This window comes from Panthera tigris, chromosome A3, assembly GCF_018350195.1.
Source record: "Panthera tigris isolate Pti1 chromosome A3, P.tigris_Pti1_mat1.1, whole genome shotgun sequence".
Taxonomy (NCBI): Eukaryota; Metazoa; Chordata; class Mammalia; order Carnivora; family Felidae; genus Panthera; species Panthera tigris.
The window spans coordinates 91,725,831-91,739,414 of record NC_056662.1 but is presented as its reverse complement, the minus strand read 5'-3'; the positions used below and the strand labels follow the sequence as shown (position 1 = coordinate 91,739,414).

The window sequence follows — 13,584 nt, the reverse complement described above, 5'->3', positions numbered from 1 at the left end:
GCCAACCAACACATGAAATACAAATCAAAACCACAATGAGATGCCACCTCAGACCTATCAGAATGGCTAACATCAACAGCTCAGGCAACAACAGATATTGGCAAGGATGCGGAGAAAGAGGATCTCTTTTGCATTGCTGGTGGGAATGCAATCTGGTGCAGCCACTCTGGAAAATAGCTTGGAGGTTCCTCAAAAAACTAAAAATAGGGGGCGCCTGGGTGGCTCATTCAGTTAAGCGTCTGACTTTGCCTCAGGTCTTGATCTCACAGCTTGTGAGTTCGAGCCCCACATCAGGCTCTGTGCTGACAGCTCAGCACCTGGAGCCTGCTTCGGATTCTGTGTCTCCCTTTCTCTCTCTGCCCCTCCACTGCTCACACTCTGTCCCTCTTTCTCTCAAAAAATAAATAAACATTAAAAAAAATTTAAATAAAAAACCTAAAAATAGAACTACCGTAGGACCCAGCAACTGCACTACTAGGCATTTATCCAAGGGATACAGGTATGCTGTTCTAAGGGGCACATGCACCCCAATGTTTATAGCAGCACTATCAACAACAGCCAAAGTACGGAAAGAGCCCAAATGTCCGTCGATGGATGAATGGATAAAGAAGATGTGGTATATATATATATATATCGATGGATGAATGGATAAAGAAGATGTGGTATATATATATATATTTATACACACACACACACACACACACACACACACACACAATGGAGTATTACTCGGCAGTCAAAAAGAATGAAATCTTGCCATTTGCAACTATGTGGATGAAACTAGAGGGTATTACGCTAAGTGAAATTAGCCAGTCAGAGAAAGACAAACCTTATATGACTTCGCTCATTTGAGGACTCACTCATATGAGACACAGAACAGATGAACATAAGGGAAGGGAAGCAAAAATAATATAAAAACAGGGAGGGGAACTAAACAGAAGAGACTCTTAAATATGGAGAACAGAGGGTTACTGGAGGGGTTGTGGGGGGGGATGGGATAAATGGGTAATGAGCATTAAGGAATCTACTCCTGAAATCACTGTTGTACTGTATGCTATATAATCCCCATATGCTAACTAGTTTGGATGTAAATTTAAAAAATAAAATTTAAATTTAAAAAATAAAACATAAAACATAAAACAATAAGACAATAAGACAATAAAACAATAAATAAGTAAATAAATAAATGAGTAAATAAATAAATAAATAAATAACATTGTAGGGGTGTCTGGCTGGCTCAGTTAGTAGAGCATGTGACTCACCACCATTCAAGGTGGTGAGTTCTCAAGCCATGCTGGATATGGAGCCTACTTAAAATCAAAGTTTAAAAATTTTTAAATAAAATAAAAATTATACATATTTAAAGTATACAACATGACAATTTGATGCACATATACATAGGGAAATCATTACTACGGTCAAGCTAATTAGCATATCTATCTCTTCATGTAGTTACCATTTTTGGTGTGTGTAGTAGAAGCCCCTGAAATCTATTCTTTTAGAAAATTTTCAGTTTTTAACACAATATTGTTAATTATAGTCATCATACTATACATTAGGCCTCTAGACTTACTCATCCTATATAACTCCAACTCTATACCCTCTGGTCAACATCTCCCTATTTCCCACACATGATATTTCCCATAACTATTGATATATAATAGTTCACTATCATTATTTATAAATTATCTGTTAATGTAATAGATTTCACCTTTAATTCTTGAGTTATTTCAGACAGATTTGGCATGAATCACCAGAACCAGTCCCATTGAATCTCTTGCCTCTGACCAGGGTACTTGTCCAAGGTGAAACCAGAGAGAACACAATATTCTAACTAGTTTAAGCCTGGGCCATGTACCTTACAGTGTGTTCTCCCTCCCAGCTCAGGAGACAGTAATGCTACAGAATTACATGAAGGAAGAATGCGGAAAAGATGGAGATAATTTAGGTAATCACAGATTTTGATTAGAAGTTGATGGGATCTGTTGTATTTTTGCTTTTAGTAAAAAATATTTTAAAATACCACCCAAACTAGATATAAATAATGTTTTTACATCATTGACAATAGGATAGACATAGTGCCATCACTATGGTTGGTTGGTTACTTGGTTGCACAGATGCTTTTCTGCTTTCAGTGAGATTGAGTCTCTGAAAGTTCAAAAACTGCTTTTCCTTCTCTTTTGCAGCCTCTCACACTCTTTCTTATTAACATGCTGGTGTGGGTCTTTTCACATCTGATGGGCATTTCCCATTTCCTCTTTTCCTTCATGCTTTGAAGTAGGCCCTGAATATCAATAAAATCATGCATTCCCAATTGTTCTCGTGGCACAAGTAACAAGTACCTCAACACTGTACAAATTATAAGGTCTTGATAAGCGGGTATTTTTAGGTCAGGACAAAAGTATTCATGACAAAAAAAAATAAAATAAAACCAAAAGTAAGGAAAGAAAGTTTCTAGTCAAACAGTTATCTTCTGCCAAACACTCATTTCCCCCCAAATTTGCTGATATTCACCAGACATTATCAAGTAGAAGAATCATTCTTTAAAAAAAAAAAAGTATTCTTTCTGAGGTTGTAGAGAAGAAGAGAAGCCAATCACTACCCACAATCCACATCTTCACTAATATGTCTAAATATGGGTAATGTGGATTTGAAGCACAAAGAGATATCTGTATGCAGGTATGGTTCCATCTACAAAGATGGCACAGCTTAATGGATAATGACCATGAGCCCAGGCTCCGGAGCAAGATGTCAGTGTCTGAGCCCAGGCTCCACCATTCACAAACTCCATTCCCTGATTTGTAAAAGAGCAATGAAAATATTCATATTTAATATTTCATTAAATATTTAGTCCAACCTTATAGGATTACTGTACGGTTTAAATGGACCTATCCATATAGAAACATTTTGAATATGTAGTTATTACATCTTAGACATATTATCACAAGTTGTGATATCCATCATTGTGACAGGATAATGTACAAAGTATTGCATGTTTTCATATATTTAATTTTAAGATCTACCCCATTTAATGTTAGGGATATGAATTTGACTTTACCTCATGGTGGACAATCACCATGCATATACATAGCTTTAAAGTTCCAAAATCTCAGGTCCAAATGCAAGACAGACTTTGTCTCTTTCTTGTAATTTAATCAAAATGTAGATAAATAGGCCATGTATAGTTTCCAATATAAACTAAAGCATAGTGTGTGAAGGGCAAGTCACTGTAGACGTTAATGAAGATATCAGAAAGTGCAAACCCTATATCCTATTCCCACTTAAAAATTTCAGGAAGGAAGAAGCAGTGTAACCCAGGGGACCTTGGGAAATCCCATACCTATGACATGCATCTTAGAGTGTAGTTCTGGAAGCATCCAGCAAGGGACCTCACAGTCCAAGCATCACTGCATCAGGTATCTAGGCAAAGTGACCTGAGTGTATCCCATTTAGCCCAGAGTTCATGAAAGGGCATGCATTTTAAACAAATGAGAGAAGGGGATCAAGAGACCTTAGAAGTTTCAAGAGTAGAAAAAGAACACCAGAAAAAAGAATGTAATGTGGAACTTGAGCTGGAAAAAGGATGAGAAGATGGTTACATCTTAATCAAGGTCATCACAGTGGGGAAAACTATCCCAGAATGAAAGCAATGAATCCTCTCAAGAAATGTGCAGAATGACCATATGTAAGGATGAAATAAGATGAGTCACATTTCAACAAAAGGCAGATTAAGTAACCAACTATTAAGAAGAAAGACTTATTCATATAATTCCAGACAGGAAATAACTCATGTAACCTTCAGCTGGTGAAAGGATAAACAAATTGTAAGATAAGTAAAAATACTTAGCCTAAAAAAGAATGAACTACTGATACACACAACACATTAATACATTTCTTTCAGGGCCAGAAAAGCCCTGGGGTCTTCAGATTTTACAACATAGAGACTTTGTCTCTTTGTTTCTCATAGAGACATTTTCCCTCAAAATGCAAACATTTACCTCCAGAGTTAGGTAAATCTCCCTGGTGCTCTCACTCTCTATATAATTAAAAATTAACTTCCTAAGACTTGCTTTTAGCCCAGAATCCAAGTTTTCAGCAAAATTTATTCAGAAAGTCCCAATTCTGCATAAACACAAATATGTGTTTTTTTATACCACAAAACTACACACTATTATTTCTCATGGATCTAGGCACAAAAATTTCCAAGAAACTATTTGAAAATCAAATCTAGCAGTGCAGAAAAAGAATAATATACCATAACTAAGAGAATCTTATCTGAGTAATGCAAGGCTGGTTGAATATATGAAAATTAATCAATCCACTATATTGCCAGTTTAAAGAAAAACTACATCATCATATCCAGTGGTACAGAAAAAGAATTTGATGAAATTCAACATCATTCATGATTAAAACTCTGAGCAAATGGAATGGAAGGTAAATTTCTCAACCTGATAAAGGATATCTCTACTGAAATACTACTCAGTGATAAAAAGCTACTAATGCACACAACTTGAATCTCAGATGCATTGACCTGAGTATAAAATGGCAGTCCCAAAAAGTTACATACTGTATGATTCCTTTTATACATCATTCTCAAAAATACAAAATTACAATTTGAGAATGTAGATCAGTGGTTAGAGACAGAGAAGGGTGTAAGTGTGGAGGGATACCTTGAAGGAGTTCTTCTGGGGTGATGTAACTATTCTGATTGTGGTGTTAGCTACACTAATATTTTTATATATTAAAAGCAGAGAAACATACACTGAAAACAATAGTAAAAAAAAGTTCACTTAAATTCCTCTTACTTTTTAAAAAAACAGTTCTCAAGGCATTATTGACTCATGCCTTTAATGTCAATGTTTTGTGACTTCCCACATATTTTCTGCCCCCTTAAAAATATTTTCAATTTGTCAGTCTATTAAAAACATTACTAAATAGTCACTGTGTGGCAAGCACTTTTCTTTTTTTTTTTTTTTTAATTTTTTTTAATGTTTATTTATTTTTGACAGAGAGAGACAGAGCATGAGCAGGGGAGGGGCAGAGAGAGAGGGAGACACAGAATCGAAAGCAGGCTCCAGGCTCTGAGCTGCCAGCACAGAGCCCGATGCGGGGCTTGAACTCACAGACCGCGAGATCACGACCTGAGCCGAAGTCGGACGCAAGCACTTTTCTAGATTCTTGATGGTATTTAAAAGAAACAAAAATTATGGTCTCTGTGGGTGTTTTTTCCTCTTGCTACTTTGGAATATCATCGTTATTACTTTATCCTCTGACACTTCACAATGCTTAACTGGGTGTTGTTTTGTTTCAAGACGTTTACCCAGTTACTGACATACTGACAACATATGAATTTGTATATATCTTCCTTCCATGGACTCCATATTCCCATGGACTTTTGTGACCGTCTATGGTTTCATCCAATTAAACTCAATAGCTATTGGTAACCACTGTTTTCCAAGAACTAACAGGGTTAAAAATGTTTCCACACAGTTGGGAAATAAACCTTTCTTTCATGAAATGAGGAGTCACAACTATATAACAAAAGGTTGAGTTTTTATTATTATAAGTGTGAGTATTTATTATCCCTCTGTTGACACAGAGACATAAAGCTTAGAAGGTCACTGAGGAAGAAAATCTTTGTTTCTAAATTTCTGTGAGCTCTGTATCAGATAGAATCTCCTCCTTATATTTAAAACCATGTTAAAACCATAATTAACACTTCCTGACATAAGAAATTAATGTTAATATATTTAGGTGGATCAATAGTATTGTGATTTTTTTAAAAAATAAGACTTACCTTTAAGATATACTGCTGAAATGTTTACTGATGAAATACAATGGTATTTAGCATTTGCTTCAAAATTATTTGTAAAGAGGAGGGATGTTGGTCAGGGTACAAATGAAATAAGAGTGAGTATCCTTTAACCTAGGAAATGAATAGAGAAGACTTCATTATATTTCTCCACTTTTATATACAATTGGTATTATCAATAAACATGTTTTTAAATGAGAAAAAAGAAGAGTTAAAATTTTTCTACTGCAAGAAACTTTTCATGTGTTATCAGAGCTAGAGTCTGCTTATCATAAAAATACCCAATTTTAATGCAGTTTGACAAATATTCAATATGTGATTTTTGGCAGCCACCAAAGGGACACCACAATGTGAGCAAGGACACACAAATAGCCTTGATCTCAGAATTGTGTTTAAACAGAGACAACAGCTTATGCATACAATGTTTGAAACAAGGCATGTGGTTATTGCCACCATTTTTAAATCAAGCCAGTAGTAAAGCCAGTCTACACCTAGGCCCTTCCAATACCCGGCCTGACCCAGAAAGAGAAGAGAGATGTCCTCACCCACACAGTGTCAAAGTGTCAGAGGGGTCTAGCCTGCTGGTGGAGATGGTTCTGTGGGCAGCCTGTCTCCAAGGAGTCTCTGGTCCCTTCTGTGTGGTTTAACCTCCACACAGAATATCCCCTCAGCAACCATAGAAGACAGGCACATGGCTATAACGATTTCCAAAATATTTGGGCATAGAAGATACTTAATAGGATACAAACACAAGAAGTTTTGAATAATAGGTGCTTCATTTGCATCCGAAATGTAAATAAAACTTACAGGTACTTGGACCCCTTTAGGTTAAGTATGGGACCTTCCCCTTTATTTTATTTATTTATTTATTTAAAAAAAAATTTTTTTTTAACGTTTATTTATTTTTGGGACAGAGAGATACAGAGCATGAACGGGGGAGGGGCAGAGAGAGAGGGAGACACAGAATCAGAAGCAGGCTCCAGGCTCTGAGCCATCAGCCCAGAGCCTGACGCGGGGCTCGAACTCACGGGCCGTGAGATCGAGACCTGAGCTGAAGTCGGACGCTCAACCGACTGAGCCACCCAGGCGCCCCGGGACCTTCCCCTTTAAAGAATTTTGCAGTTTAACATTTGGCAAGTGACTTCTACAAGATGCATCTTGAACCTCTTCTTTTAAGCCTCAAGACACCCAATAGTAGGTCCTTCAATATTCTTCCACTTAGCTGCAGCTCTCAGCATTAGTTAGTAAATGTTTTGCCTGGCATTTTAAGCACAAAGTAATTCATATTGAAGTAAATAAAACAAGTACAAAGCCACTTCTGTTGTTTTCATATTTAGCTTCGCGTTTCTAGCTGTTATTGTACCTGCAGAAGTTTTGTTGGCACGATTCCTTCTAAAATGGAAATTGGTGGCTTCCTAATTCATTCAACAAGTATTTATGGGGCAGCTCCTTTGTCAAGGTCTGTTTTATACCCCTGTATATAGAACAGAGGAGTTTCTTTGCTCATGAAGTTTATATCAGGAGAAACAGATTATATATAAATTAATAATTAAGATAATTGCAGACTTGCATAAATGTCTTGCAGGGGAAAAGCGGAAAAATATGATAGAGAAAAACTGTGTGTATGGCATGAGAGATGCCAACCTTAACAAAGAAATGCCCTCTCCAAAAGATGATGTTTTTAATTGAGACCTGAAGTGTGAGAAGAAGTCAGCCATGAGAAACATCAAAGGATGAGCGCACAGAGTAGAGGAAACAACATATCCCAAAGTCCTAAGACAATAAAGAACTTAGTTGTTCAAGAATCAGAAAGGAGGCCTATGTGGATGAAACAGACACAATAAACCAGAACATGTAAGCTTCTTAAGCTAGTGTAGAGAGCCTGGGTTTTACCTTTGGTGCAGTGAGAAGCTGTTGAAAAGTTTTACATAGGGTTATAAAATGATAAATAGTATTGTGTAAGAGCACTTAGCAATATTGTGTAAAGTGTATTACAGGGGTGTCATAGGGGAAGCATAGGTATGAAGCTATTGAATCCCTACAGGACAAATATAAGAGGGACTTACATTAGAGAATGTAGAGAAACATGGACAGATTGAAGATATATTTTAGAGAAAGGATTGCTGATTTATTGGATATGAACAACCAAGAACTGGGAGAAATAAAGATACCTTTTTGTTTTCTGCTTGTTGGATGGCAGTTGTTGTTACTGAAAGAATAAGAGCACCCCAAGGTTGGAGAAGTACCATGAAAGATTATGACATCTATGGAAATTTGCAACTGGATATGTTCGTGAGACAGTTGTATACATGAATAATTTGTAGCGAGGTGAATCCAAGTGTAATTATACAAAATAGTGAATCTTTAGCATGTATATAATTTTAAAATTTTGTTTCTATCATTTTAAATCTTAGAAATGAGTAGAAAGAGTAGAGCAAGGAAGAAAAAATAGTAATAGAGAATTAGAACAGGGTGAATACTCAGGAGACTAAGAATGTGGCACCAGGGAGGTGGGAAGAAACCCAGAAAAGTGATGGGAAAATCAGAAGGAAATGTCAAATGTCACTTCACTTGTACTGGATCAATGATATCTCCACTTAGTCCCCTTTAATTCACAGTCTACACAGAATAAAATGAATTGTTCATCTTTATCACTCTGATGTTAATTCCAATCAGTGGATTTCTATTGGCCTAAAAATACATTTCCAGTCCTTGGGTTGCCTATTTAATATCCTATTGGCAGGATTCCCTTTCAAGTCTGAGCTAGCTTCACTGTCTTTCTTTGCACCAGATGATCTTATCCTCCATGGCTTTTTCCTTATGTTTTTCCCTATACTTGAAATCCCACTCCTACAACTTTTTATATTTGATTATATTCCAATAATCTATCAATCAGTATTGGTTGACAAATTGGAGTGATTGACTTGAAAAAATCTGGCTGTGCAATACAATTTTTTGAAAGAGTAAACATGTCCAGTGAGCTTGTATTTCATTGCCTTCTGCTTTTGCATCATTCTGAACCTGTTGGGATGGCACCAGCATTCCAGAGGGTTACTGAGGCTGTCAGTGCACACAGGTGAGCACCCAGACCTCAGTGTTCCTCTCCAATACACCAGTGCATCTCCGCTTAACTATCAATCGCATTTTCCCTCCTGTATGAGGTTAACCTTGGTTACTCTTATCAACACTGAATCCCACCTAGGTCCCTGCCTCTTGTCCCCTCATCATTACCATCACAAATAATATCAGCGTCACATCCAAATCGTCTCCCTACACACACGCTAAGATCATGACCTTCCACTTTTTCCAGACTGCATCCTGTGCCCTGTTTCCTTCTCTGTGATTTCTAAGGTCCCTTCCAGCTCTGACATTCTGTGTGTAATTAGAGCGCTGCACGTGATCCATCTATAAATACAGCAGGAGTTCAGAGGTTAGAGTAATTGAAGAAAAGTTTCCTAGAGGAAATGTGGAGATTGAATAGGGTCTTGAGTAATGGGAAGAATTTAAACTGGCAAAAAAGATTGTCCCAGCCTGGAGAAACTGCATGACTCAAAGCAGGGAGGTGGGAAGAAAAGATGTGTGCAGAGTGACTGATGAGAGATAAACTTGACTGGTATAGTGTGTGCAGATCCTGGATTCTGAAAAATAAGCCTGAATCAAAAACAAATAATAATAAATAGGAAATAAACAAGCACCTGTGGGTGACTGAAATGAAATCTGAGTTTAGGAATGGCAACAATATTCTGCCCTAGCATTTTAAAAAGTGCTTGGAAGCCAAAGGAAAGTCTGAATTGAGAAATTTAAGATGAATTCATAACTCTACTATAAACTCACTTTCTGGTGGTGAAGAATCACTTTAGTGGGTTTCAATATATCTAACTATGCAGCCTGGATGAAATGATCTATATGAATTGTTTTTAGGGCCTGACCCATACCTCGAGAGAGGTCCTTAGCTGAGTAATGTTATGCCACCAAAAACAGAAAGGTGGCTTCATCGGTCAATCTTCTCTGTAGTTAGGTAAGAGAGTGGGAAACAAGAAGGCTTATATCACAGTTCAAATCTCTATTTAGACCAGTTAATAGGAAAGAAGGATGGACAAAGGAAGGAAAGAAGGAGAACAAGAAGGAAGGACAGACTGAGAGAAGGAAAGAGGGAGGAAGGAAAAGGAAAGGACAGAAGAGGAAAGGAAAGGTCTTTTTCAGTCCCGCCCTAGCCTAAACCTTAGCCATTGATATCACAAAAATTAGACATTCTTCTCATTGCAAAACAAGTAAGAGTTACTGCTGACAGCAAACGACAAATCCTTACTTTTCCACAACTTGAAATTTATGGCTAACTATAAAAAAATAAAATATTTTTTAATGTAGATACTATCTGCAGAAGGTTTAAGAATGCATATGCAGTCTTTAAAAGAAACTGAAAAAGGAAGGAAGTGACATCTAATGTGCACTCTATGCTTGGCACAGTTCCAGGTGCCCAATAAACATTATATCTTTAATCAATACAACAAATATCAGGAATAATAATTTTTAATAATAATGATAATAATAATAATATTTTTCCCATGAAAAAGGAAATTGATATTCAAAGTTTAAATGATTTACAAATTTATCCAAACTTAAAAATGGCAGAGCTGTGATATGAATTCAGTGAGTGCCATACTCCCTAGCTTTCATGACCACCACTCACACATGCACACTTTCCACCCCAACAGGTCAAATTCAAGTTTGGTCAGAAAGCCAGCTGCATCCAAATCACTGGGAAGACTTGTTAAAAACCAACATCTCAGCACCTACTGCAGACCACCATCATTGTAACATGTTCTCCAAGTGATTCTGGTATGCATCAAAAGTTTGAAGCAATGCAAAAATCAAACTACTTCCCGTAAGTCACATGGTATAAGTGCCACATGAACTTTTTAAGTGAATTCTTGCAAATCACATCTTGGGTACATGAGTCTCTATTTTCATCAGAATCTAATATCTCAAAATTTGAACTGAAGCCATTGGCCACCATATTTGACTTTCCAAAGTGAGGCTTTTAAAGACAAGCCAGAACTGAACTGAGTTGAAAAACTGAAGAATGATCAGTGACTGCAGACAGAAATAAATCAAAGTTTCAAAGATGGAAATGTATTGAAGAATCTGAGAGATTATTAGAACATGCATAAGTCAGAAACAGAAAAGGGGTGACAGAAGATTAAGACTGGTGAAGACCGGTCAAGACTGGTCAAGATTAAGACTGATCTCAGGGACTCAAGACATGTACATATTTTAAAATCAAATTTATTGAGGTATAATTGGTATAAACATAAAATGAATCTATGTAAATGTAGGGTTTGATAAGGTTTTTTCCCCCCAAAATCAATATAACTTTCATTGCTTTAAATTCTTTAAATTATCACAAATTAGCCTGAAAAATCATCTGGCACCTTGCTATCTCTGTAGCTGGACAACTTAGATCTTATTCATCAGCGTGCTGAACTGTTGCTTTTTCAAAAACATAGATACCATCCCAAAATTTCCTGATATCTTTATTTTTAACTGTTGTACTTGCTGAATCAAAGTTGCTCAGTTTGATACAAGGTCAGTATCATGTCCTTCAAGAATTAACTCATGTTGGAGTGCCTGGGTGGCTGTCAGTTAAGCATCCAACTTCAGCTCAGGTCATGATCTTGCAGTTCGTGAGTTTGAGTCCCGCATCAGGCTCTGTGCTAACTACTCAGAGCCTGGAACCTGCTTTGGATTCTGTGTCTCCCTCTCTCTCTGCCCCTCCCCTGCTCACACTCTGTCTCTCTCTCTCACTCTCTCTCTCTCTCAAAAATAAATAAATAAAGATTAAAAAATAATTAACTCATCTTTCTGGGCTTGAGATAATGAACAAGCAACACCTGACTTCATTCAAACCCTGAAGATTTGTTTTTCACCCATGAAATTTTGGATTTCAACAAGAAAACCACTCTCTTGAACAACAATGTTGATGGTGAAGTGAGCATACACAGACCTCATCTTATACTGAAAACTCAGTATAACAACGTTGGTCATATTTTTGTTGTTGTTGTTTAATGTTTGTTTTTTGTTGTTGTTTTTGTTTTGTTTTGTTTTGTTTTTTTGAGAAAGAAGAGAGAGACCAGGGAAGGGACAGAGAGAGAGAGGGAGAGAGAGAATCCTGAGCAGGCTCGGTGCTGTCAGCACAGAGCTCAATGTGGGGCTCGATCCCACAAACTGTCAGATCATGACCTGAGCTGAAAACAACAGTCAGACGCTCAACTAACTGAGCCACCCGGGTGCCCCAATCACATTTTGTATATGACCACAGACAGTGTGAACAGTAGCCAGTTCTTTTCAATCTTCCCACCGTTTGTTAACTCGAAGCCTCTTCTTTTTCTTTCCAAAGAGACTGAGTTCTACATTGATGTGATTGAAGTCCCTTTGCAGGGTTCCTCTGGGGAACTTCATAATAACAGCACATCCCTTCAGTGATGTCGACACTTTCTGGAAAGTCGACAACCTAATTACTAAGAATGGTCTTCATTCTCGCAGTAGATGAAGCTAGGAAAGAGCTGATGAGTTTTGACAAATGCATCCCAAACATTTGGGATTTGACAAATCCCAAACATAAACACGATATAGAATTCTTCTATCACCCTGCAAAGTTCCCTTGTGCTCTTTTACAGGAAACTTTCTTCATCTTTAGTCCCAAGCAACCACCAATTGTCTTAATTGTTCTGCTTCTAAAATATCATATAAATAGAATCATACACTATGTGAAATTTTTTGGGTTCATTATATTGATTAGAACCAGTAGTCTGTTCCCTTTAGTTGATGTGGTATTCCATTATATAGATATACCACAATGTATTCATCAGTTCAATTCTTGATGATTATCAAGATGGTAATCATCAAAATTGATGATGGTTTATTTCTAGTTCCTAGTTATTATGAATAAAGCATCTACGAACATTCCATTGAGTCTTTGTTTGAACATATATTTTCCTTTCTGTTGGATAAATTCATGAAATTGCTGTTACATAATAGATGTAGTGTAACTTTACTTAAAAAAAAAAAACTGTCAAACTGCTTTCCAGAATGGTTGGACAGTTTAACAATCCTACCGGCAATGAATGAAAACTCTATTTGCTACGCATCCTCACCAACAGTTGGCATTGTCAGTGTTTAATTACTTTAGACAGCGTGTAGAGATATCTCAAAGTATTTTAGTTTACATTTCTTGGATGATCAATGATGTTGAGTATTTTTATGTGCTCAATGGCCATTTATATATCTTTTTTGAAGTTTCCATTCAAAATATTTAGCTGTTTTTAAAAATTCTATCTTTTGGGGTGCCTGGGTGGCTCAGTTGGTTGGGCATCTTACTGGCTCAGGTCACGATCTCACAGTTCATGAGTTCGAGCTCCATGTGGGACTCTGTGCTGACAGCTCAGAGCCTGGAGCCTGCTTCAGATTCTGTGTCTCCCTCTCTCTTTGCCCTTCCTCTGCTTGTGCTCTCTTTCAAAACTAAATATTAAAAATTATTTAAATTCTTTTAATTATTGAAATTTTTTAAAATTAAATCTATATATAATATCTTTGTCAAATAAGTGTGTTGCAAATATTTCTTACTAGTCTGTGGCTTATCATTTCATTTTCTTAATGGTATTTTTGAAAGAACTAAAGTTTAAATTGTGATAAATTACAATTTACTAATTTTTCATGGTTCATACTTTTCGCATATTACCTAAGAAATTTTTGCCTATGCTAAGTGGCAAAGA

General features: G+C 36.7%; 1 pseudogene; it reads right to left on the bottom strand.

Annotated features, from left to right (window-relative positions):
• Positions 1-11,276: 11,276 nt before the first annotated feature.
• On the bottom strand, positions 11,277-12,347 carry LOC107179739 (annotated as a pseudogene).
• Between the last annotated feature and the right edge of the window lie 1,237 nt (positions 12,348-13,584).